Genomic DNA, 26,503 nt, shown 5'->3' with positions numbered 1-26,503 from the left:
AAGTTTGTGTGTCTTTGGGCCAGATTTGGGGCAGAAAAGGGGCTTTAGGGGCAGAAGAGTGGGGTGGGTGGTAGTGCCCCAATGGGTGCCTGCTACCACCCAGATTTCAGAGTGATTGGGAAAGGGGCTGATCTTTAAAGAATTTGTGAAGTTTTCACATCTTTGGTGCAGATTTGGGGCAGAAAGGCGGCTTCAGGGGCAGAAGACTGGGTCTGGTGGTAGTGCCCCAATGGGTGCCTGCTACCACCCACACTCCAAAGGAATTGGGCAAAGTGCTGATTTTTTAGGAATTTTTGAAATTTAGGCATCTTTAACATGTTCCCCCATATGTAATAATGGAGTTTCAGCAGCCCCACAACTTCACTTGGGGGGCACTGGGGTGTCCCAGGGTGAGTGGCAGTGTAGTGCACATAGGGTTCCAACCACCCCCATGGGTTGCTAACCCATGGGGTACTGGGTTTTATTGTTTCTGAGGTGTTCTGAGTGTAGATTCTCTGGTAGCATATGAGATTTTCAATGACAATCCATGAATCCACATTCATTTACTACCAGAGAATCTACAGCATGGCTGTCAGTATCTTAGCATCAATATTTAACAAAGAGTTAGGTGTATAGCTAGTACATAAACCAGGATCTTTACTGGGCTTAAGAAGAACAGTTATATAAGCTTCACTGAAAGAAGCTTATAAAAATGGGGTTAGTAGAGTGCTCACTCCGCTAACCCCATTTAAGGGGAGGGCTACAAAAGCGGGTCACCTGCTTTGGAGAAACCGGCTCGCCTGTGAGCCCAGTGGTTCTCATGCTCAGCTGAAATCGGGCTAGGCTCCCTTGGCTCAGATGGTGAGGTGATTCTCATGATCGGCCAAATTCGGGCTATTTGTTGCCTTTTAAAAATGAAAAATAAGCTATGATCTGGCCCTGCAAAAATGCTTTAAGAGTATCCCAAACCAGGGATGTTATAGAGCCCTTGTTAAAAGAGAAAATCCTCCATCTCCTGTTCTATTTGTCTAGTAAATTGCAGATCATTCAGCAAGGATGTATTCATATCCCACCTAAAACAACTGGAACACTGGAACAACCTTCCAAATGAACAACCAGTTTCTCAGGGGCATGATCCAAGATTGCTATGGCATCAACATTGCATGCCTGAACATGAGATATTAATGAATGAGATATTTAAAAAAAAAAAAACAAACAAACCAGCCTAAAGCAATTTTTATAAACAGGAGAAAGAAAAGTATATTATTTTTGAGATGGATTAAGAAGATGCCATATAGCTACTACATGAAATCTAACATATAGTCCTTAAGTGTGGTACAGGTTTGAGAGTGTAACCTAGATGGGAGGGGTATTACAGTCAAGAAGGTGGTCAAGAGTTTGATTCAAATCTCCTCCAATAATCAAGTGATCAAATGTCAGCATGGCGTATTTATAATGAGCTCAAAAAAGTGTTTAAAATCACTTTTCCCAAGAGCCCAGAAACAATACTATTAGGTATTGACAACAATCGTTTGCCAAGGAAATACTGGATCCTCTTTATGTATCTGACAGCAGCAGCAAGACTTACATTTGCTCACAAATGGAAAGACAGTCATTGCCCGAGTAAAGAGGATGGGATACTTAAAGTATTAGAATTGGCAGAAATGGCAAAATTAACAGCATTATTAAGAAATAAACTTGAAGTTTTTAAAAGGGATTGGGACCCTGTTCTTGTTTATCTAAAAACACATTATAAAATGGATTTTTATCAGGCCTTCGAGGGGTAACAACAAATGCTTAAAAAACATCCCAGAGTTGATTTCTGTATGATTTACTGGGGGGAGAACGATGAAACTACAGGCAAGACCGGGGTATTGTTATTGACACTTGTTTCAATGATGAGATGGGAGTCCTTATGTGCTCGTTCTCCTTTTTCTGTTTTTTTGTTTGTCTGTTTGTCTGTTTGTTTGTTTGTCTGTTTGTCTGTTTGTCTGTTTGTTTGTCTGTTTGTCTGTTTGTCTGTTTGTTTGTTTGTCTGTTTGTTTTGTGCTTTCCTTTTTGTATTGTGGAAAAACTGAATAAAAAATATTTTTTAAAAAAATGTCAGCATGGCGTTAGAGTGTTGGACTAAGACCAGGAAGACCCAAGTTCAAATTCCGATACAGCCATGAAGCTCACAGTGTGACTCTGAGCCAGTCTTGTATCTCTCAGCCTAACCTACCTTACAGGATTGTTGTGAGGATAAACATAACCATGTACACTGTTCTGGGCTCCTTGGAGGAAGAGCAGGATAGAAATGTAAAAATAAAATAAAAATAAATTGTGAAACTGTTAAAAACAGTTGTTTATTAATTCTGAGGAATCAATGACTGAACCTTACAAATACATTAATGTCAAACATTGAACAACCATACTAACAGTATAAGAAAGTGACCTTCATTATCTGTTATTTCTAAGGATGTGCAAGCCGGCTCGAGGTGGAGCCTGCTGCACTCTAACTGGCCTGGCCACAGTTTTCTGTGGTGGAGGTCACCATTTTGGAGGCTGCTGCACGTGCCCACCGGCAGTCTATGTGGCCGGGGTCATGACCTGGCCACTGCCACCGCAGAGAAGCCTGTAGGGTCAAAAATGGCCTGAAAGGGGCCAAAAATGACCAGGTAGAGGCCAGCAGGGGGAGGGGGACATCAGGAGGTACCTCCCACAGCCGCAGCAGCACACACACCCCGAAGCCCTACAGTGGCAGTAAGTCCAGCAGTTTTTTGGGATTTTTTATTGCCCCCCCCCCAAAGTCAGGCCCAAACCAGTTCAGTTTAGAGCCGGACCATACCTGGCTCTAGTGTGCACAGAACCAGACCAGAGCCGGTTTGGTTTGCGCCCAGTTCTACTCAAACCAAACCGAGTTTTCCAGTTTTGTACACACCCCTAGTTATTTCCTCTTCAACAATTAATTTAGAAGACACCCCTCGCCCTCTTAGAATTACCACTTACATAGACATTGCCGATATTTTTTTCATTCGTTGTTTTTAACAGGCGTGTCTGTTGCAGAAGCAATTTATCAACTGATAGGATATAGGTTTCATGTAAGAAAGCAACCTCAATAGCGATTTCCCCCAACTTGACCAACACCAGATCGAGCTCTGAAGGCTGACTCAAGACCCTGATGTTCCAAGTAACAATGGAACCGCTATACTCAATTAATGAAAATATCACAGCAAAAAGCCAAGATAGCAGAAACAAAGAGCATAATGCACTTCTGAAGAAAAGGGAGATCAGGAAAAATTGCCCCCCGCCACCGATGCTTCAGTAGTGAGGAAGCACCTTGGCTACATTAGGAGCAGCTTCGCACTGCATACTCTCTTCTGTAATCAAGATCTCAGCCAATGTTTAGTATAAGAATTTTAGCACAAAACATTTTGCAAGAAACATTGGAACTAATTAAAACAAATTATATAGACAAGATACTTATATTTATAGCTTGCAACTTTCAAATCTTTTGGTTTCAATCATAGATATATTGTTATTCCAACTTGCTATTTATGCAGAAGTAAAATCTCACGGTGTGTCATGCTTGCTCCTTAGCAAATGTGTTCAGAACATTTACTAGGGAGTAAGCCCCATTAGACAATGTGGAACTGACTTCTGAGTAATTTCCAGCAGATTAATCATCTTAACCTGTTGCAGCAAAAAGGCAAAAACTTCTGTAGCACCTTAAATAATGAGCTCAATCCAAAATAGAACTAATTCAGAACTGCAATGCTGAGAACAGAGACAGAATGAGTAATATGAACAGAAAACACAGAGGTGTTTCACTCTCTCTCTCTCTCTTCTCCCTTGTTCCAGATTTCCACTTTTCTAAAATGTATATCTTCATGTGTTAATATATGTACTACATTTCCTTACGTCTTAAACTTATGATGGACAACTGTGATATTTGGAAACTACCTTGTTTTCTCAGGCAAAATACAAAACAGTATAACTCCTTCTAAACTTGACAGTACAGTGCATACCAAAACAAAATATATTTTGCAAAAATAAAAATGAAATGGAAGCACACAACAGGGAGAAGGAAAGAATGAGTGAATCACAGCTGCTGCTTACTGCTCCTATTACTCATTATTGTTTTTGGGAATCACTCCGTTATCGCCATGATTTGAAGCAGTAGAAAAATGACTAAACTGTGTCTGAACAAAAACACTACAGCTAGAATGTAACGCTTCTGCTGGACCATACTTGAATAAATGTCTTTGCCTATTTAGTTTAGACTGACTGAGCCAGAAAGAACACAATAAGCTACTGAGATAATACAGTGACGGGTTTCCAATCTCCTTGCCACTGCTGAGAATGCAAGGCCAAAGAGCCTCTTCATTTCTGGCAGAGCCAGAAACCTTGTAGTGACCAGTGGGAAATATAAATGAAACTTTCAATAAACCCTAGAGGAGACTCTGGTTGATGAAGCAAAATCATTTTTAGCTCTTTACAAATGAATAAGTGGGGACCTCATTTGGTAACTGTTGGCTGTAGTGTTTTATGCTATCAATTTGTGGAGTAACACACTGAGGCTTGTTCACCCATGGGTGGGAAGGCAGGGTTCAAGCTACCTTCCCCCAGACAACCACTCACAGCCCAGTGGCGCACAAGCCACATGCCTAATGACCAGCACTGCTGGGAGCAGCACAGATTATTCTCCGTGCTGCTCCCAGCAGTGCTGGTAAACAGAGGCCGAGACCTGTTGTTCTCCAGGAATTCCTCAAAATCCAGGAATTTTAAGGACAACATGCACAATGCATTGGGGGATTCCTCCAAGAGACAGGTGCTCTAAGCACCCTCTGTGGAAACAGCCTGGCTTGCACACGAGCAGCAAGCCCAGGCTAAGGGAGTGCTTGCTCCCTTAACCTTGGCTAGCAGCCAGGCAAAAAAGCCGGGCTAGGTGACACTGGCTTGCCAGGATCAGACCCAATCCTGGTTTTCACATTCAGGGTAACCCTGGCTGGGCATCCTTAGCCTGGGTTAGGCGGCGCATGAGAATAGTCTCACTGGTTTCTCAGAGAGAAGTTCTACCTGGATATTTGTGGGATCCTCCACCAGATTCCACAATGGTAATGCTGACAAGAACTTCAGAAGAGACCATTTCCCCTAAGCTTCCCAGTTTAGTCTGAGATCAGCCAGCTATGGCTGTGGATATTTGCATAATTCATTTGCATAAATAATATACTCTTCAGATAAATGGCAATAAATAATCTAAGTTCTATTTAGTTGATATTAGTAACTCTAAATTCCATAAAAGGAACAACATGTCCATGTAATTGGGCAGTGTGTCATAAATAGGATGAAATAGAGTAGGCCAAGATTTGTCCTTATTGAACCAACTTCATGTTGATGTTATGCAAGCATTAGAGTTAATATTATTTGTATCCCATTTCCCGCCCCCGCCCCTGCATCAAGCCCAGAATAGCATATATATGTCTTTTCTCTCTCCATTTTATCCCAACAGGTTTTATCTACCTGTGTGAGTTAGGCTAGACTGAGAGACTGGCCTGAGGTCACCTAGGTTTTGAACTCAGGTCTCTAACCATTTATTTATTTATTTATTTATTTATTAAGTTTTTATACCGCCCTTCATAAAACCAATCCCAAGGTGGTTTGATTGATTGATTGACTGATTAAGTGCTGTCAAGTCGGTGTCGACTCTTAGCGACTACATATAGATAGATTCTTTCCAGAATGATCTGTCTTCAACGGGAAGGCCAAGTTGAAGGTGGTTTAAAAGACATTTAAAATGATATAAGTATAAATATTACACAATAAAATACGTAATTGTAATATAAAAATACAAATCTAATTAGAAGTTTTAAAAGCATACACAATAGGACCATAAAATACAGAGCAGCAGCAACAAAACAACACTCATATAAAAGCCTGGGGTAAAAAGCTAATTACAACGGGTACAGCAACCAGCCTCAGAACTGATTGATTATTTATTTATTTATTTATCATTTATATAATGAAGACATTGAAATGGTGGATAGCTTCTGCCTTTTAGGATCGACCATCAACAGTAAAGGATCCAGCCGTCAAGAAATACGCCACAGACTAGCACTTGGTAGTATTGCAATGAAGACCTTGGAAAGGATATTTCAATGTCGTCGCATGTCTATACCTATAAAGATTAGAATAATTCGGACAATGGTTTTTCCCATGACACTCTAGGGATGCGAAAAGCTGGACTTGGAAGAAGCAAGATAGAAAAAGTATTGATGCTTTTGAACTTTGGTGCTGGAGAAGAGTTTTGAGGATACCATGGACAGCCAGGAAAACAAACAAATGGATCATAGAACAAAGCAATCCAGAATTTTCACTTGAGGCACAATTGACCAGGCTCAAAATATCATACTTTGGACACATTATGCGAAAACCTGGCTCCCTTGAGAAGTCCATAATGCTGGGAAAAGTTGAAGGAAAGAGAGGAAGAGGATAACCAGCAGCAAGGTGGATGGACTCGATTATGACAACAATGAATGCACAACTGAGAGACCTTAAAGGCCAAATTGAAGACAGATCAACCTGGAGAGAATTTATCTATGTGGTCTCTAGGAGTTGACACTGACTTGACAGCACTTAATTTTTAAAAAGCCAACTAAACTACAAAAATTACCATACTCCTGAGATATGTACAAGTCCCATATGTGTGCAGATACCTGTATTAATAATTTGTGATCTGAGGGCAGTGCTGGGAATCAGGCAAGCGATTTCTTATAAGTCCTCCATCATCAAGCAAATATTGGCAAGGCAAAGGTAAAGCAATGTTCAAGATAAGGGCATCAATACATCAATGTGATCAGGGCAACCGAACCAATTCAGGGCATACTTTCCGCTACAGTCAGCCAGGTACGTGGAAACAGCTCGGAGACAGTATCAGATAAGGCTGCGGGCAAGGCAAACCACATGAGAAAGCTTGATATTTCAGTACTATCAATAAAATTAGCCTGAACCATTTGTGTGCTGCATTTAAATCTGAGCCTATTATACTTAGCTAGACCAGAGTCCATTCAGACAAAGCATTAAGAAGGATTTCCTAAATGTAGGAACAGATAGTTAGAAAGTGGAATAGTCTGTCTCCTGCAATGGAGGGCTTCAGGCCAGGGGCGTATCTAGGGGTAGGGCAGGCAGGGCACGTGCCCCGGGTGCCACTTGAAGGGGAGCGCCATTTTGTAAAATTAATTTTTAAAAAAAATGGCTGCCAAAAACAAAATGGTCACCGTGCATGCTCAAATGGCCTCTGTGAGGCTCTAGGTCATGCCAGGCTTTGCAGAGGCCATTTGAGCATGCGCGGTGGCCATTTTGTTTTCAGTGGCCTTTTTTTTAAAAAAAAAGATTATTTTTAAAAACGGCCACTGCACATGCTCAAATGGTCCCTGCGAGGCCCTAGGGGCCAGCGGGGTGAGGGGGAATCTTTGCAAACCCCCCCCCCCACCTTTAGGAAGCCCCCAAAAGGGACTATGGGTAAAAATAATAATAATAATAATAATATAATATAAGACACTGTACACATATTCAGATTGGCACTATGTACAGAGAATCAGGGCTTGTGAATACTGAGCTGACGCTTAAGAGCTAGGATTGTATTCATTTGCTCTTACTTTGCTTCTTGTGATAAGTGAGTTAAATGTGATGTCTTGCTAATATGGCTATTAATGGTGAGTTTGTCTTTGAATCAGTGTGAAACCCTTAATATTAAGGCCCACTGGGAGTTTCTTGCTCTCTTTCTCTCATTTTAACTGTCTTTATGAAAGACTAGAATATATTCCAAGCAGTGACACAGTTTACCCTGCATATCCTTTAATTATTTACAGAGTATCTGGGAAAAGTCAAAATCTCCATTGATTTTTAAAACTTATGTAATGGTGATGCTACAATGCATAGTAAAGAATTAGACAGGCACTTCTGTTTAGTTTTCCAAGTACATCTCCACATAGTATTTGGGTATTTCATGAGCCCCCACATACTGAAATTTGTAGTTTTTCAGCATTTTTGGGTCTGGCTAAGTCCACTGCTAAATAGTTTTTGAAATATTAAAAGATTAACGAGCTTGACTTGTATTTTTCAGCTGATATTATGGTAAAGTTATCTGAAAGATGGGTGTCAGATGCTTGGACAGGGGGCGCAATTTCAGTGTTTGCCCTAGGTGCTATTTTCCCTAGATATGCCTCTGCTTCAGGCAGAGGTTTCAGACAGAGACTGAACAGCCATCTGTTAGGGACACTGTAGCAATTTCCCTGACTGAGCAGGGGGTTGGATTAGAAGTGACTAGATTACAAGGACCCTTCCAACTTCTAACATTCTATGATTCCTTCATAGTCTCCACCCTGTTACAACAAGGTTATTTAACGAGATTCTAGTGACCAGACATGGGAGGACAACAAGTGACGGTGTGTACTTACCTTTCCCCAGGTCCCTCCCTCAACTTTATTCCCAGTTCTGTATTACAGCATGACACTGGGCATTACTATTTGGACAAATCCTTTTTTTACACAGTGGTACTGCAATATCTCTCTGGTTTTCTATGCCACACACTAGTAATTCTCTGTCTACATGCCTTTTGTTTTCTGATGACTGCTGCTTGAAACTAGTGAAAAGCAAGACAACACTTGGTCGGATTAAAAAGTGGGCGGATTATTAGTTCCTTGACAGAACTGTTGATTCCCTTAATACTAAAGGATGAAATCTTATCTCATAGGCAGGCTTTTCAACTCTACGACTCACTTTTCTTAAGTCTCTGCCATATCTACTTGCAGCTTTTCTTGCACTTGCTCAGATCTGATAACTATTTGCATATACTATGTTGACTTAACACTTAAAGGGGCTCAGCAGAAACATAAAGAACATTCCAGAATATTCTACATACATGCTGCAGCCACCTCTATTTCAAATTAAATGCCTGCTTCACCATTACATCCCCGCCCCACTCTCCAATAATAATAGTTTTTTTTAAAAAGATTTGCTTGATTCATAAACTCCATGTTGATGTTTTACAATATCATAAAGAAGGTTTGAGTGCAGTTCAAGGTTATATCTTCACATCTGTCTGACCCATAACTTATTTGGAGTCATCTTATTTCACTTTATAGTGCAGAAGTGCTTTTCCAGGGGTAATTTGCACAGTTATACAAAAAGAAGGACTATTTTCTGTCAGCTGTATGAACAAAAGTCAGTTTGACAGAATGCCAACCCACCTACCAGAGTCAATTTCATTTGTCAAATTTCCTCTCTTTTTTCTTTTTTTTGGTGGTGGAGGGACATAATTTAAATAATAGAAAACTCTTACATTCTGGATTGTCATGATCACATCTTTTCCCCACTCTTCAGTTAAAGGGTGCTTGGCATATCTTGAAATCATGTCAGAGACTCAAAGATTGATTTCATATCATATAAAAGTGAAAAATGTGCAGCAGCAACTTTATTACATTCATGTACCATCCAGTGACCAAAAATGGGGGAGCACAGCAAATTGGATTTTTGTGTCCCACCTGATAGATTTCTGAAAAAGAAATGAGGTAGCAGGTGGGGGCAAGCTACCTGCCTGAGGGGGTGCTTGCCCATCCTTGACCCCTCTCTGTAGCCATCCTTGGTACCATCCTTCCTCCAAGAAATTCTCAGGGCCCTTTTTTGCCATCACAAGAATTCTGTGCATTAGCTTAGGCTGAGAGATGGTGACTGGCTCCCAAAATTACTTAGTATCATAGCTGAGTGGGGATTCATACGTGTTTCTCCCCAGTTGCTCTCCTGCTCTCACCACTACACTGTGCTACTACCAGACCATCTGACAGGTGGCCATCTGCATATACTCATTTTCACTTTTTACTATCTTTAAAACACACACACACATATTATCTTTAAAACACACACACACATATTAGATGCTAAGTATTAAGGCAGGGCCAAAAAGACAAAAGCATTGGCATAAAATGAACATTTCAGGGAAGTGCAATCCATAAATAGGGTGCCACCACAGAATAGGTATCGTCATCACTCATCTGATGGTGGGAAAACTACAACCACAACTCTCTTCATTTTCTGCCTCAGTTGTGGGGGTTTTTGCAGACAGGAATGACTTTGAAGACATCTTTAGTCATTTGTAAAGTTCATCTAAAAACCTAACTACCAGTTCCTAAGTGGCAATGATGGAGGAAAGGAAATAAAAAATGGAGAAAGAGAACTTATTCTCAAGCCTGTTATATAAATTTAACTTCACCGAAGGCTTGGTCAGTTATGGCAACCCGCCAGGCTATTAACCATGTGTAAAAAATGTAGACAATATAGTCATGTACCCTTAATATGTCAAACACAATCTACCAGCTACTGAAGGGAAAGACATGTTTTGCTACAAAAAGCAGAAACCCATCATGATTAACAAGCTTTGAGTACAATGCATCTCTCACTGAAGAGGAAGCCTAATAAGACAAAGATGGGAGGAAATATCACAGCATCTACAAAAGACTAATTTAGCTTCAGTCCTATTTATGTACTTTGAGTGCTACTTAACATGACCCAAGAGAAAATAAAGCAGGGAGAATGTTGCCAAATCTGGCGCAAGGAGCAATGAAGAGGAATCTGGCATTAAGCATTAGAATTGCCTCAGCCCCAGTCCTGTTGATATATCACTCTCCTGCTGCTTCCACAATAAAATATAGATTTTGTTTCAACATGATCTTGCAAACTAATTAGCTTTCTTCAACTGAGTTCAACATGTTCATAGGTTAATGGGTAGAGAGGATCATATTCCAACCAAGAACTAACCACTGCAGGAATAATAGTGGGTGAGTGAAGTCAGACAGAGATCCTAAACATAACAACAAGGGAATCCCTGTTTTTATCCGTGAAATGTTGGAGAGCATGGAAACTGTATTCATTGGCTCTGAGTTTCATTGGGAGATATAAACTATGAAGCAGGGGAAGACCTTTTATTTCATCATCCTTTTATAGTTTCAACAACAGCCACGCTTATATAGAACTTTTGAACTGGAGGAACTTTTGAACTGGTCTTGTGGTAGCAAGCATAAATTGTCCTATTTGCTAAGCAGGGTCCATGCTGGTTGCATTTGAATGGGAGACTACATGTGAGCACTATAAGATATTCCCTTTAGGAGATGGGACCCCTCTGGGAAGAGTACTTGCAGGCTTTCATGAGGAAGGTTCCATGTTCCCTCTCTGGCATCTGCAAGATGAGGCTGAGAGAAATTCCTGCCGGAAACCTTGGAGAAGCCGCTACCAGTCTGTGTAGACAATGCTGAGCTAGATGGACTTATGGTCTGACTCATTATATGGCAGCTTCCTATGTTTCTAAATAGTAATGGTCAGCAGCCAGGCTAAATTATTCATGAGTAGCCCCATTGAAATTAAGTAGTCCTAACTTCATCTGGATCTTGCTCAATGTTTATAAGCCATAAGGCTTATCAGCAGGCAAAACTGTCATGCAGCACTTATAAGAACATAAGAAGCTGCAATATACTGAGTCAGACCATTGGTCTATCTAGCTCAGTATTGTCTTCACAGACTGGCAGCGGCTTCTCCAAGGTTGCAGGCAGGAATTTCTCTCAGCCCTATCTTGGAGAAGCCAGGCCTTCTGCTCTTCCCAGACCGGCTCCATCCCCTGAGGGGAATATCTGACAGTGCTTACAGTTCTAGTCTCCTTTTCATATACAACCAGGGCCAACCCTGCTTAGCTTAAGGGGACAAGTCATGCTTGCTACCACAAGACCAGCTCTCTTCTCCTCCACAAGCCAGGACTGAGCCTCAACCCCAGATGGCAATGCATTTAGCTCCTGCACAGAGCAGCAACAAAATTTACTCTGTACAGTTGTGCTAAATAGTTGCAGCAGGATTAAAATGACTTTAAGAGGATAAGAATGACAAAATATTCCCAGCTGTTGAATGGCAAAGAATTTGGACAGATTTCAGGAAAAGATAATGCTGCTGCATGTTTTGGGGGAGCTGAAAATGTGGGGAAAGAAGGAGAAAGAACAAGAGAGAAGTAGTATAGGATAGGGATTAGGGATGTGCCTGAACCAGTTCAGTGGCTCAGGCAGAGGCGCTCTTACCCCGGCCTCCACAGCCCCTAGGGGCCCCCAAATCCTCTTTAGTCTGTCCTGGGTGTTGTGGTCACCCAGGAGAGCATGATTGTGTTTAATATGCAGGAGAATGGGCGCCTCCAAAGGCCTTTAGGTCCAGGCTCCATAACTACCTAGGTGCACCTCTGCGCTAAGAATGGAAGTGCTGAACTGATTTGGGCAGATGCACCCAAGCCGGTCTGGTGAGGTGGGGACTGGTTCCCTTAAAAAGAAGGACTGCAGGTACTTACCTGCTCCTCCTCCACCCCACCATTCATCCAGGACCGGGGCTGGCATGCAAAAGACCATGCATGGCTGCTTCCTTGTTCAGCTTCCATCCTGAGGTGCTGAACTGGTTCAAGCACATCCCTAGTATTGCGTTAGGGCTGACAGTTCAGTGGCAAGCAGAGCTGATGCAGGGAAGAGCCACTCATTCCAAAAGATTTTTCTTTGTTTACTCTGTACCAGTGGTGGAGCCTGATCGCCGGTGGTCCATGTGCAGCCGCAGCAGTGGCCCCACTGACCCCACCCCGTGCATCTGACATCAATCATGAGGGGAGTGGTCTGGCTCCCGAATGGAGTTGCAGCACAACCAGGAGTGGCTCTTCTCTGCAGTGAAGAGCTGCTCCTGGCTTAGTTTTGCTCCCAAAGGGGCCACACAGCCCCCGCTCAGGAGCTAAACCAGCACCCCTGCGTCTGACATCAGACGCGTGGGGCATGCCGGGGCTGCAAGGCACGGCCCCTGATTGGGCACGGCCCAGGTTCTTTGAACCCGTTGGCCCAATGGTGGCTCCGTCCCTGCTCTGTACTATATTTATTGATCCTGCAGTAGCCTGTCCACCATGGATTTAATAGCCAGAAGGATGGTTGTTCTTTTGCATACTTCTATGCATTTAAGACGGCACCTTATTATTCATGCACATACCTTTGTATGTACGTTCAGCAGAGACAAGATGCATCTCCCCATGGCTCCCACTCAGAGATTTAATTTCTAGAGATCCTGGGGATAACCTGAAGTTATCCCCCAACTCTATCACACTAACAACATTCCAAAAAAGAATCCCTAAAAGGAATTTCCCAAGGACAGATACTAGAAAATAGGGACTGTCCATAGGGACACTTGGAGATATGCTGTTTCATTCTGACACAAGTTTGATTTTAATGCTAATTTTCTTTATTTACTTATTACTCAGCAGGGTTGACTTTTTAATGGGGATTAAGCTCCCAGTAAAACTGAATGTGCTGCCTTCATCTTACAGAAAGCTTTCAGCTTCCTAGTGAGACAAACAGCAGCTTGAAATGTACTTCTCCAGTTCTAAAAGTAACTAGTTGCTTTCAAAATAGTTAGGTTGATGGGGTAGGTTTTTTATTTTTATTTTTTTTAATAAAACTAGATCACAAAAATATTTTTAAAAGACATGTGGGGTTGTAACAAGCGAGCAGAGGAAAATCAACATGCTATGAAGCTTGTTGGAATGCTTGTAGTGTGTGTTAAGTTTGGTGCAAATGCAGAGACCAAACGAGCTTCTTTAATTTCCATAATGAAATTGTTTTTGTAAAGTTAAAAATACTGTAATGAGGCCCAAACGGTGTGCTTTCAGAGGCTCCCATGGCGAAGCAAATGAGATTTTAGCTTCTCTAATTGGGCATACTGCAAGCGGGGCTCGATGCTGTCCTCAGCACAGGATGTCTGTTATCCCTAACAAAAAGAGGTCTACAGCTGTCAGCATAATACTAGATAGCTTATCTTTTCAGAAGCCAAGCCATCAGGCAGAGGACTGCAGCTCTGACTGGGACCACCCAAAGGGAGAGATCAAGTAGAGAGCAGCTCCGCTCTTCCTTGATTAAGAAGTTATTTGTAAGGTAATTTGTTTACAGCTCTCAAAGAGAAGCTTTCGAAGCAACTGTTGAGAATTCCCAGAATCCTCTGGAAGTATTTTATTTGATTAAGCAATGAATATGGATGTTTTATTCTTTCTCTCCTGTGAATTAAATCTCATTACCTGTCAACACAGGTTTCTGGAGCCTTACTGTTCCCACAGAAAATGCAAGCTCGAAAGAACTGTGTCTTGTGCATACTGCTAGAGCCAACTGTCTTTCTGTCATGCACAAAACCATAGTAACAGCACTTAGGCCTGGAAGAGCATGGAGACACTTCTGATAGCAACTAATCAACTAAATATTTCCACATTGAAATTGGCAGGAAAACCAGGTTATCTGAACATGAAGCCGCTGAATGATTTTTGCGATGCAAGCACTAGAACTTTATACCAGCACTATGCAGAGCACAAATGAATACAGAACTCAGTCAAATGAGTACGAGATAGCAATAGCAATAGCACTTACATTTATATACCACTCTATAGCCAGAGCTCTCTAAGCGGTTTACAATGATTTTAGCATATTGCCCCCAACATTCTGGGTACTCATTTTACCAACCTCGGAAGGATGGAAGGCTGAGTCAACCTTGAGCCCCTGGTCAGGATTGAACTTGTAACCTTCTGGTTACAGGGCGGCAGTTTTACCACTGCGCCACCAGGGGCTCTAGTCACCAGGAGATCCAGTCACCAGGGCTGCGACCCACCCTTTCTGCTACTGGTTATTCTGAATGAGTCCTTGGTGTAGCAAGGGCAGAGAGATCCCATGCTCAATGCATGAATGCAGCCCCCCCCGCTTTGCAGTGCAGCCACACTCCCCAGTGGCACAGGAACCCCCAGTCACCCATGGCCATGCCATGCACTGCTTCCACCACCCCCTCGCATGCTGCTCTCGCCACCCCCTTGCCAAGCTCCTCCCGGATGGTGGTAAGCAGGGAAGCCCCGAACAGGCCCTTCCTAATTCCTACCAGCCAGGAGGAGCCTGGAGAGGGGGCAGTAGAAGACATATCTCATTAGGATAGTCTGAAAGCTGATGGAGTCCAGCTGGGAGTATGGTGAGTGAGTGGGGGGGGCAGCGGCAAGAGTTGCTAGCCAGCTGGCTGGCAGGGGGGAGTTGAGTGAGGGAGCCGTGATGGCGGGGTAGCACATCTGGTCTGCCGATGGTGTAGCTTGGGTAGCTAAACAGGCTTGGTATGGGGATGCTGTATATCCATTAACTCTGCATAGTACTATGGACTTCAATCAGAAGCAGTGGTCCACATGCAGTCAGCCCAGCATTACGAGCATCCAGCCATCTGTAGCATGTGCACTTCAGAAGTTGTCCAATCACCTTCTCTATTTCCCCAGGAGATGAGTGGACACTTAGGAATGCCGGGAGGGGAGCCACTGCTCACAGCGGCTTGTAGATCCGGTAGTACCACAGGCTGCCACATTTTAAAGGTATTTCTGACCGCTGCCACCACCACCACACTGTGCCACCCTCACCGGCCACCAATGGTATGGAGTCTGACTGACATACTGTGCAACATCACATGCATGTTGTAACATAACATCTGTGCAGTTGCACAGGGGCGCTACTACACTCAGTGTAAGAATTGTGCAAATGCAGTTGTGCAATTGGCAACCACTGGAAATAATGACCATCAGTTGAACAATTCGGTTTGTGCAGTTCTTGCATTTAGTGCAACAGGTACTCACTCTGGGGGTGCTTCTGGATCCCAACCTCTTCCTAGTGTCCCAGGTTGAGGTGGTGGCCAGAGGTGCTTTTTATCGGCTTTGGCTGATACACCAGCTGCATCAATTTCTTGAGATGAATGTCCTCAAAACGGTGATACATATGCTGGTAACCTCTAGGCTGGATTACTGCAATGTGCTTTATGTGGGGCTGCCTTTGTACATAGTCTGGAAACTGCAGTTGATCCAGAATGTGGCGCCCAGGTTGGTATCTGGATCATCTAGGAGAGACCATATCACTCCTGTGTTGAAATAATTACACTGGCTGCCGATACATTTCTGGGCAAAAACCAAGGTGCTAGTTATTACCTATAAAGCCCTAAACAGCTTAGGCCCTGGGTATTTAAGAGAACGTCATCTTCACCATGAGCCCCACCACCTGTTGAGATCATCTAGAGAAGTTCGCCTGTAGTTGCTACCAACTCACTTGGCCGCTACTTGGGAATGGGCCTTCTCCATTGCTGCCCCTGGACTTAGGAATGCACTCCCTGTTGAAATAAGAGCCTCCCCATCTCTGGCAACTTTTAAAAGGTGCTGAAGACACATTTATTCACCCAGGCTTTTAATTGGATTCATGGTTTAAATTTTTAATGCTGGTTTTAAATGATTTTGATTTTAATGTTTTTCATATTTAAATGATTTTAATAGTTTAATTGATTTTGTTTTGATTTTAACTGTTAATTGATTTTAATTGTTTTTATTTGTTGTAAACTGCCCTGAGCCATTTTTGGAGGGGCGGTATATAAATCAAACAAACAAACAAACAAACAGCGCTCTTGTATGATGGCAAGGATGTTATATTGCAACACTCATGGAATATTGTGTAGTATGATGATAATAATAAATAATAAACTTTGTTAGCCGCCCCATCACAATTTTTTTCTCTTGGTGGCTCACAGCAGAGGATTAAAAAATACAATAAACATACAATAGTCTCTGACTTTATATCGGGGGTGGGGAGGAGACCCCTCACAAACTGTGACTGCATGCTGCACCAAGTCTGGCAATTCTATTCTGAAAGACAAAGCCTAGCTAATTACCCTAGTTCTATTGGACTTCAACATGGAGTATAAATCTGAGAAATAAATTAGGAGCAAAATGAAGGAAGAGAGGGCTCATTACCTAACCACACACACCAACTCTGCTGAAATTGTACTATGTAAGAGCAAATAAAACTCCATGGGGCGGGGGAGGGGGGAGTTTACATAACCTCTTACTTTGGTCCATGTAACCCTTATGTTTGCAGGGTCCAAAGTTATAAACTCTTTTATAAAACTGTTTAAAAGTGTATTTTTCTTCTTGGGATATGGCTTAGACATAACCAGCCAAGAGGAAACGGACCAGACTCTCTCAGGGTTTCATCCACTTTATCCACTTCTGCCACTAGGAAATTTTGCAACATAATAATGATTTGAATTAAGGAAAAACAAAGGCATGACTGCTGGCTTTGCTCTGGTTTCCCATTTGTTAAAGGATATACTTTTTAAGAAATTGTAAGCCCTTAGTGCCAGAAACCCATTTGGTATTTTTGTGATGCAAAACTAACAGTAGAAATTTGAAGTGCTTTGATGATGTTAGAGGACTTGCTTCAGCAGAGATCTGCCTGAAAATCCCAATTGATATAATTGCTTAATTGCTATTTTCTATTAAAATTATTCATGATATGACTAGTGAAATGTTTCTACAGTGTAGCATAAAACATGAATTTGCAATGCATACTATGCACACCTCCTGAATATTATAAGAGATGGTATTAAGCAATATATCTGCATTTACAGTTTCTTCCACAAGCTGTCAAAACACTGACAAAATGTGGAGCTTTAAACTGAGGGCAAATGTATACACACTAGGCCTAATTTGTTGCTGGCACAAGTAATAGAAATAACTATAATTGGCATCTAGTTACTGATTTTCAGAAATAATTGTGCTACAGTTACCCACAGAAGAACCAGAATAAACTAGATATACAGCGATAGAATTTCAAATGGGACTTTTTATATGCATTTCTTCCAGCATTAAAGTTTTTCATTAGAATGCCATTTGACCTAATTTGTAATCCCATTGAACATTTTCAATCAGTCATTCTTGATATGACTGAAGCTACTTAATCTACACAATTACATTGAAGTATTTTTCAGAAACAGAAGATCGTGTTCATTGGCTCTGGTTCAGCTTTAGTCATGAGCAACAATTCTAGCATAACAACTGGTTGCTCTGGATGAGGGTTGTGACATGACCTTCAGCTGAGTAAACCTTATGAGATGTAAAAGAATTAGAATTGCTGCCACCACTCCATGTTTCACCCCAAGTTAGACCATAAGGAAAGCCCTGCTGGATCAGGTGAAAGGCCTATCCAGTCCAACGTCCTGCCTCGTGCAGTGGCCAACTAGGTGCATTTGAGAAATCTGCAAGCAGGAAGAAGAGGGCAGCCCCCCTCTCCCATTGGTGTTCTCTAGCATGTGTGTTCAGGGGCATGCCTCCCCACTCCCATCTTAATTTGGGTCTTTGCTTTCAGTGATCTCTTTGTGAAACCTTTCTTTGTTTAAGCAGCACACAGGGACAACACCGCAAACATAATATAATCAATACTGGATATTCATGCCTTATTTGGAGCAGGAATTCCAAAACACTGGAAGTTTCCTAAAGAAACACCTTTTCAGTCTCCTCCACCGAAACTCAATCATGCCTCGGTATGTTTTGCCTATAAAACCCTCCTCAAAGAAGGCATCAATCTCTTTCATTGTATGCGCTTGCCAACTTGCAAGCTTTCACCCTTAAATTTGCAGCCTGCCATCAGACTATGTACCCCACACTCCCTCGTGCACTTTATCACTTGCCTCGTGCTTGAGCCAAATGGAGAGAAGGACCCCTGTAGCTATGAAAAATGGCTTTCCTCTTTTTCTTTCACCCTCAAGTTTCTGCCCCCTCCCCAGCAGTACATGCTCCAGGATTAATTACCCTCTTTTCACTTTCTTTATCCCAGTTACCCCTCAATAAAGCAACTCTTTGTTTCAAAGCACTTGTTTATTCTCTTTTGTCCCTTTCTAATGCATCCACGACACAACTGACTTTCTCATAGTACTTTAAGGTTAATATAGCTGTTGACTGGTCTGCACCCATTTTAAGCTAATTTCCCCCACTTTAAGTAAGCCACAGCCATGGAGGATGGTAACTAACTACCACATTTCCACCCAGACCTGTTAACAAATATAGGAAGGGGTTTTTTCACACTTGATGTACAGATCACTTTGACTTTTTCAATCCTCAATCAACATGGAATTTATTTAGGCTGGGTTCACACAATCACAAGGATCCTGGTTGAAAGGTTAATCAGGATTAGTGAGCCCTGTGAGGCTGGTTGTGAGAATCCAAGGAAGGTTACACATGCCACTATGGAATTATATGAGACTCCATAAATAAGACACACACTAAAGTGTGTGACTGAGCATTATTCCATTGGATGTACATTTAGAGTATAATTCCAGAATATAATTTACTGAAGAGAATGATAATGATGATGAAAAATATTTATACCCTGCCCCTCCAGTACACTACTACTCAGGGTGGCTCACAACATTAATAAAATAGATACAATACAAAATAAGACTAGTAAAGTTAACCAAATTAAACTAAACAAGTTAAAAGACCAGGCTAAAACCACAATTAAAATTACATTTTAAAAACTTCAAATCAAAAGTTATTTAAAAAGCCAAAAACTGAGAACTATAAAAACTAAAGAGCCTATCCGATATAACCTACATGGTCCTCTGAAAAGAAATTTTGAAATGTGCATTAGCTTGTAAATCTAATTGTAAATCTGTAAGTTCACAAGTTTACAGCTTGTAAATCTGTAACTTCACTCTTATGGAATGCATTTCCCCATCACTTTAGAATAAAATTTCATTACTATGAGTTATCTCCCAAGTAACATGAGTGCAGCAACATTGTTGCAAGCAACCTGCTGGGTTGGAAGACCCTAGGATTGTTATGGGATGCCGCATGGGAGACTGCAGGGAGAGGGGGTGGTTCCTGGAAACAAGGCACAAACTATTTAGCAAGTAGAGCTCTGCTGACGGAAGGTGCCTCGACTTTCTTTCTGGGGATTCCTCCCTCTCACTGCAGTTCTCCAGACAACAAATCACACAGTTCCCAAGGGTCTCCTGATCCCCAAGAATACTTTTTCAGGGGGCTCAGGGAGTTGCCCTAGGGCTTAGTGACAGGGAAGATTACTTATGCAATTGCCATTGTGCTCTCACTACTTAGGATACAATAGCATATCTTTGGAATAGCCATTTTACATTATTCTCTCTTGGCAGATTTGCAAACATCTTTTCTTACTTTTATGACACACTGTTGCTAGACTCCCCCTTTCTTAATTCCTTACCATATGGCCCTCTGTGATAAAACTGCAAGTAAGAATTTTTTTAAAAAAAATACCACTGGAAAACAAGCAATATTCACAGAAATTCCACAAAACTGCTTTGTAAGGATGTAAGTAATCTCCTTGCAGTAAACTCTTCTAAATGGTTATGTGAATAGACCTTCAGATTTACATAGCCAAATACATTTCCAGGATTTCAGGACAAACAGCTTAAACTGTGCCTACATAGCAGCAATTTATGCTGACATGCTTATACCACATGTCCAGAGAACAGATAAAATTGGGATGTCATCTTACCATTACAGTGGAGCAGGAAGATAAAGAGAATCACACTTCTTGTGTAGCAAGCTAACATCCAAAATAGCTCCAAGGATTCCCAGGGCTGGGCTGGAACAAAAATGGCAGGGAAGATGCTAATGAAAAAAAAGCCAGTTTCTTTGATCATGCAAAAAGATATAGTACTGTATGTAACAAGCAAAAACACAATTCCACATACACTACCACACGAACTAGGGCCTTTCACAAAACCATATGGTGATGTGTTGGGGGGTGGGGTTAGGAAGCTCCTACACTAGCAGCAATAGATTATTAGAACCATCAGCCAAAACACATGTATAAGTCAGGGAAGGCACCCATTGCTGAAATCGGGAGCTGGAAGCATAGAGAGTCTTCTCAAGGCCTTATAGGATTTCCCAATCTGCCAGTAGACTGGAAAGCCTCATTACATCTGCAATTGCTCTCTGATTGGCCACAAAGGGGCAAGAGGCAGGTCCAGACCTGCTGAAGTGACTCCAAGGATAGGGTCATAGAGTATGCTTTGCAGAGGAGCACATTTACAGATAGCAGCCCCTATAGCTGCAGCTATATATTCTTTCCAGACCTGTTGCTGATATACAAAAGGTAAGTGGATCCTCATGACCAGAACAGCAAATTAGGTGAGATTCCGTCTCCTCCTACCTTGGTGAAGAGCAGGGTACAAAAGCTAGGCTACCCTACTTTGAGCTACCTGGGTTGGAGGAATTTTTGTGAGTTCATACAACCATGCAAACCAGAGTACAAGGCCTCCCACCTTCTATTGTTGATGGTTGTGTGAACAGGCCTATGTTATACTGATACTGATTTCAGTGGCATTTGTTCAGGAGTGCATGCTCTCAGGACAACAGTAGCCAATATCCACACCAACCCTGTGCCAATGCACCAGAGTTTTCCATCATCACAATTTTCAGTGATGCCCCCTTCCCTCTGTGGCTGCCTGTGCTCCCAAAACTATGTCCTTGAGAGTTGGGACTCCCCAACTCTCAAAAAGGCACAAGCAGCTGAAGATGGAAGAGGGGGTCACTAATAATCACTCTCTCTCTCTCACACACACACACACCTTACATATTAGAAACCCCCGTGCATCAGCGCAAGTCTGGATATCTTCCCTTGGACCCAAGTGGCAGGCTGATCATCCTTTTGAATGAGAAAAGGCCATTCCAAATGCAGGTGATCAGAAGAAGAAATGCAGTATGGGGGAGGGAATTTTCCTTGACCCCTTTCCCCACTTGAAATTGCCAGACGATTGGCTTTTACCACCACCACCTCCGCATTTCTCTGCATTTGAAATCCTGCACACTCTGGGGGCAATTTGGAGCAGGGAAACTGTGGCAGGGAGAGGGCCAAGGACTTCTGCTTTGCTACTGCTTCTCTGCTCCAGATGGTCCCACCTGCAGCAGTTTATCCTGATTCAACGGCAACATTGGCTACCATTAATTGTATCTACATGTAACATGTAGTTTGACCTTAAAGCACTTATAATCAGGAGTGGGACATAGAAGCATGTTCTGCTGTTACTGTGGGTTAAGCGAAGCCATTTTGACAGTAGAGCCATCTGCCATTACTTTCCCTTTGTATCATAATGCCAGTCCAGTCAAAAGCAATTAAATGTGTTTTGTCATTAAAATGTGAAGATAATTATGATGAATTACAGTTTTAAAATGGGCTTCAAAATTATGCATATACTATGTATATTCCTCTCCGCTACGGAGGTAAAAAAAAAAATCCTGCCCTTATGAAATATTTCAGCTATTTTATTAATGATGTTAGCTCTGTAATGAGATACCTACAAGGAAATTTCTGAGATGAAGAGCCCGACAGTCATTAGCAATCTATTTATATCTCAGAAAGTTTCTTTGCCAAGTAGATAACAGAGCCATAGCATTCTCTCTTGTCTCTTGTCGGACAAAAATATATCTTGCTGTTGAACAAAATAGAGGCAAGATGCCTCTAAATACCAGTTGCAAGGTAGCAACAGCAAGAGAGAGGGCATGCCCTCACCTCTTGCCTGTGGGCTTCTCAGAGGCATTTGTTGGGCCACTTTGTGAAACAGGATGCCAGAATAGATCGGCCTTGGCCCTGATCCAGCAGGGCTGTTCTGATGTTCTTATACTGTGCAGAGAGTTTGATGTTCTTTTTCATCATATCACAAAATCAATACAACTCAAAAATATTATATATAAGGGCTAGGGATGTGTAAACAGGCTCGACCATTGAACAGGATCGATGTCGAGCCAGTTCAGTTCGACAGTCCAGGGTCAAAGTGAACCACCCCCTGTTCAGTCCAGCCCCAGACCAAGCCCCCCCCCAGCTATTCGGGGGGTTCGCAATTATTCTTTAAAAAATTTAAAAATACCTTATCCCCTTTGGGGGAGTTCCCTGGGGCGGGGAGGGGGTCCATGGAGGTTCCCCCTCCCCCACCAGCCTCCATTATCACTGCCAGTGGCCTGTTTGGCCAGTTTTTCGGCCGATTGGAGCCTTCAAACTTTGGCGTAGTGGCCATTTTAGATGCTACCATGCCTGTGCAATTGGCCTCTGAGAGGCCAACAACAAATCAACTACAGAAGGCCACACTACTCAGGAGAGCACAAATACTATATGACTATCTTTAATTCTTCCTTACTTATCCTAGACCCTTGGAAAAATCCCGATAATTAAAGTATCAAATTCAGTCAATAACATTTGGTAGACTGTGTGTAAATAGCATGATGATGATAATTATGATGATGAAATAATAATAATAATAATAATAATAATTATTATTATTATTATTATTGCCTCACCCCCAGTGAGGCACTACCTTGGCGTGGTTGTGGGGCTTGCGTGCTCTGAGGAAGGTGAGAGCTATGCCAGAGGTCCAACCATACTGGACAGGTCTCACCAGAGGAGCCAGACAAAGAGGGCCTCTCCCATCAACAATATGGTGAGACGTAACTTTAATAAATCTATACCGGATCGGTCGTCGCCCGGGTCAACAAGGACTGCGCCAGGTGCTGGAGTCCCTGGACATCTAGTGGCAAGTGGGCAACAGGTCTCAGGATCTTAAGATGAGCAACCAGGGCTGGGGACTGCAAGGTTACTGGAAGAAACGTCGCTTAACTGAAAAAAATATACGAAAAACGCCAACAAGGAAATAATGATCTGCTATTTCAAGTCTAGTCCAACTAGAAGAGGTTGTTTAAAAGGAATGTACCAAATTTGGAAAGAGAAGCATCCAGATACAGAAATAACAGAATAAAGGCTAGCAGACCAGAGAAGATTCATAATAAGAAATAAAGTATTCACAGAAGTTGAGCTGGAAGAACTGCAAAGAGCAATACAGGCTCAAGATATGCAAGAAGAATTACCACCAACTGAAGCAGTTGCTCAGGCGCAGGTGGAGGAGGTGTTGGAAATGGAGGATGCCACTGTTACTGAACTGTTTCAAAATCAAAACCAGGCAACCTCCCCTTTGCTCTCACCTCAAAAACCTGAATGCCGTTTAACAGAAAAGCAACAAGAACTAAAGCAAAAAATAACTGAGCACATGAACCAAACAGCCACCAGGGTTCGACTTCCAGCGCTAAAGAGTTGCCAAAAAACAACTTGCTCAGGCATTATAAGATGTCAGTGCTGCACTTGCAGAAATAACAAGCATAATTTGCAAGAAACAAACCAACTAATGTACAGTGCAGCAACAAAAACAACACAAGAGCTCAGACATAAGATCAGTGGACCTAAATGGAAGATTAGATTAGAAAATAAAATCTCTAGGCTTAGATCAGATGCTAGTAAATTGAAAGTTATGAAAGACAAGAAGCTGAAGAATGAAAACACCAAACAGTATCTGATCCAAAAATACCACTTAATTTCAAGGTAAATTAGAGAGGTCCTGGAAATAATAAAGCAGCAAATAACAGCAGTGTCAAAGAAGATTAGCAGATACAAAGCCAGAATTACACCACACAGGCAGAATCTCCAATTCCAGTCGAATCAGAGACATTTCTACAAAAGCATAGAGTGAGAAACTGCAAGAAACATAGAAACACCAAATAAAGAAGACACAGTGCAATTCTGGGGGAAATTATGGTACAGTGCAATAGATAATAATAAAAAAGCAGGCTGGGTGAAAGAGGTCGAAAAAGGTAACCAACAAATGCAAGATTTAATAATAACACCAGAATTAATAAGTGAAAGAGCAAAGAAAATTAAAAATTGGACTGCACCAGGCGACGATGAACTGCATGGCTTTTGGCTTAAACACCTAACAAGCCTTCATAAACAACTATCAAAACAGTTCAATCACATTTTGCAAGGAGGTGATATTGAACAATGGCTAACAACTGGGAAAACTCATCTCATCATGAAAGACCCAGCAAAAGGTGCAGTTCCAAGTAATTATAGACCGATAACCTGCCTGCCAACCATGTTCAAATTACTAAGTGGAATAATAGCAGATGAAGTCATGCAACACTTATTAACTAAGAAGCAGCTTCCAGTTGAACAGAAAGGAAATTGTCCGAACACCAGAGGCACAAAAGACCAGCTGCTGATTGACAAAATGATTTCAGAAAACTGCAAGAGAAGAAAAACAAATCTAAGTGTTGCATGGATTGACTACAAGAAAGCCTTCGATTCATTGCCTCACACATGGATACTAAAATGTTTAGAAACAACTGGTGTCAGCAAAAACATTCAGATATTTCTAATAAAAAAACCCCAATGAGCATGTGGAGTACACAGTTAACAATCAATGGCGAGACACTTGTACAGGTTAGCATTAGAAGAGGCATTTTCCAAGGGCACTCACTATCCCCTCTTTTGTTTCTAATCGCCATGACTCCACTTTCACAAATACTAAACAAAACAGGCCTCGGATACCAAACATCTAAAACATCAAGTCAAATAAACCATGTGCTGTACATGGACAATCTGAAGTTGTATGGAAAGTCCCAGTCAGAAATCGAATCACTGCTAAACACTGTCCATATATTCAGTAACGATATAGCAGTGGAATTTGGACTAGACAAGTGTGCTGCATTAATAATGAACAGAGGGAAAATAAGAAAAACAGAAGGACTAGAACTGCCCAATGGAAGCAATCAAGAACCTGGAAAAGAAAGAACCTTACAAATACTTGGGTATTCTCCAGGCTGATAACATTGCACACACTGAAGTTAAAAGAAAAATTGGAAGTGAATATATCAGAAGAGTTAGAAAAATCCTCAAGTCCAAACTCAATGGCGGGAACACCATACACGCCATAAACACCTGGGCTATAGCTGTTATCAGATACACTGCAGGAATAATAGACTGGACCCAGGCAGAGCTAGAGACGCTAGATCGTAAGACCAGGAAAATAATGACCATCAATCATGCTCTGCACCCCCACAGTGATGTCGATAGGCTGTACCTCCCTCGCAGCTCAGGTGGAAGAGGAATGCTGCAAGTCCATCAAACAGTAGAGGAGGAGAAAAGAGGCCTTGAAGAATATATCAAGGACAGTGAAGAAGATGCACTTCAAATGGTCAATAACGCAAAACTATTCAACACCAATGAAAGAAAGCAGGCCTACAAGAAAGAACAAGTCAAGAACCGAGCAGAAAAATGGAAAAATAAGCCACTGCATGGTCAATATTTGCACAACATAAGTGGAAAAATCAGACATCACCAAGACCTGGCAATGGCTTAAGAATGGCAACTTGAAGAAAGAAACAGAGGGTTTAATACTGGCTGCACAAGAACAGGCACTAAGAACAAATGCAATAAGAGCAAAAGTCGAAAAATCAACAACCAACAGCAAGTGCCGCCTTTGTAAAGAAGCAGATGGAACAGTGGACAACCTAACCAGCTGTTGTAGAAAGCTCACACAGACTGACTACAAACCAAGGCATGATAAGGTAGCAGGGATGATACACTGTAACATCTGCAAAAAATACAAGCTACCTGTAGCCAAAGATTGGTGGGACCATAAAATTGAAAAAGTGGTAGAAAATGAAGATGTAAAAATATTATGGGACTTCCAACTACAAACAGACAAGCATCTGCCACACAATACAGCAGATATAACTGTAGTCGAGAAGAAAGAAAAACAAGTTAAAATAATCGACATAGCAATACCAGGGGATAGCAGA

The sequence above is a fragment of the Hemicordylus capensis genome, chromosome 5 (assembly GCF_027244095.1).
Source record: "Hemicordylus capensis ecotype Gifberg chromosome 5, rHemCap1.1.pri, whole genome shotgun sequence".
Taxonomy (NCBI): domain Eukaryota; kingdom Metazoa; phylum Chordata; class Lepidosauria; order Squamata; family Cordylidae; genus Hemicordylus; species Hemicordylus capensis.
This window is presented reverse-complemented; position numbering follows the sequence as displayed.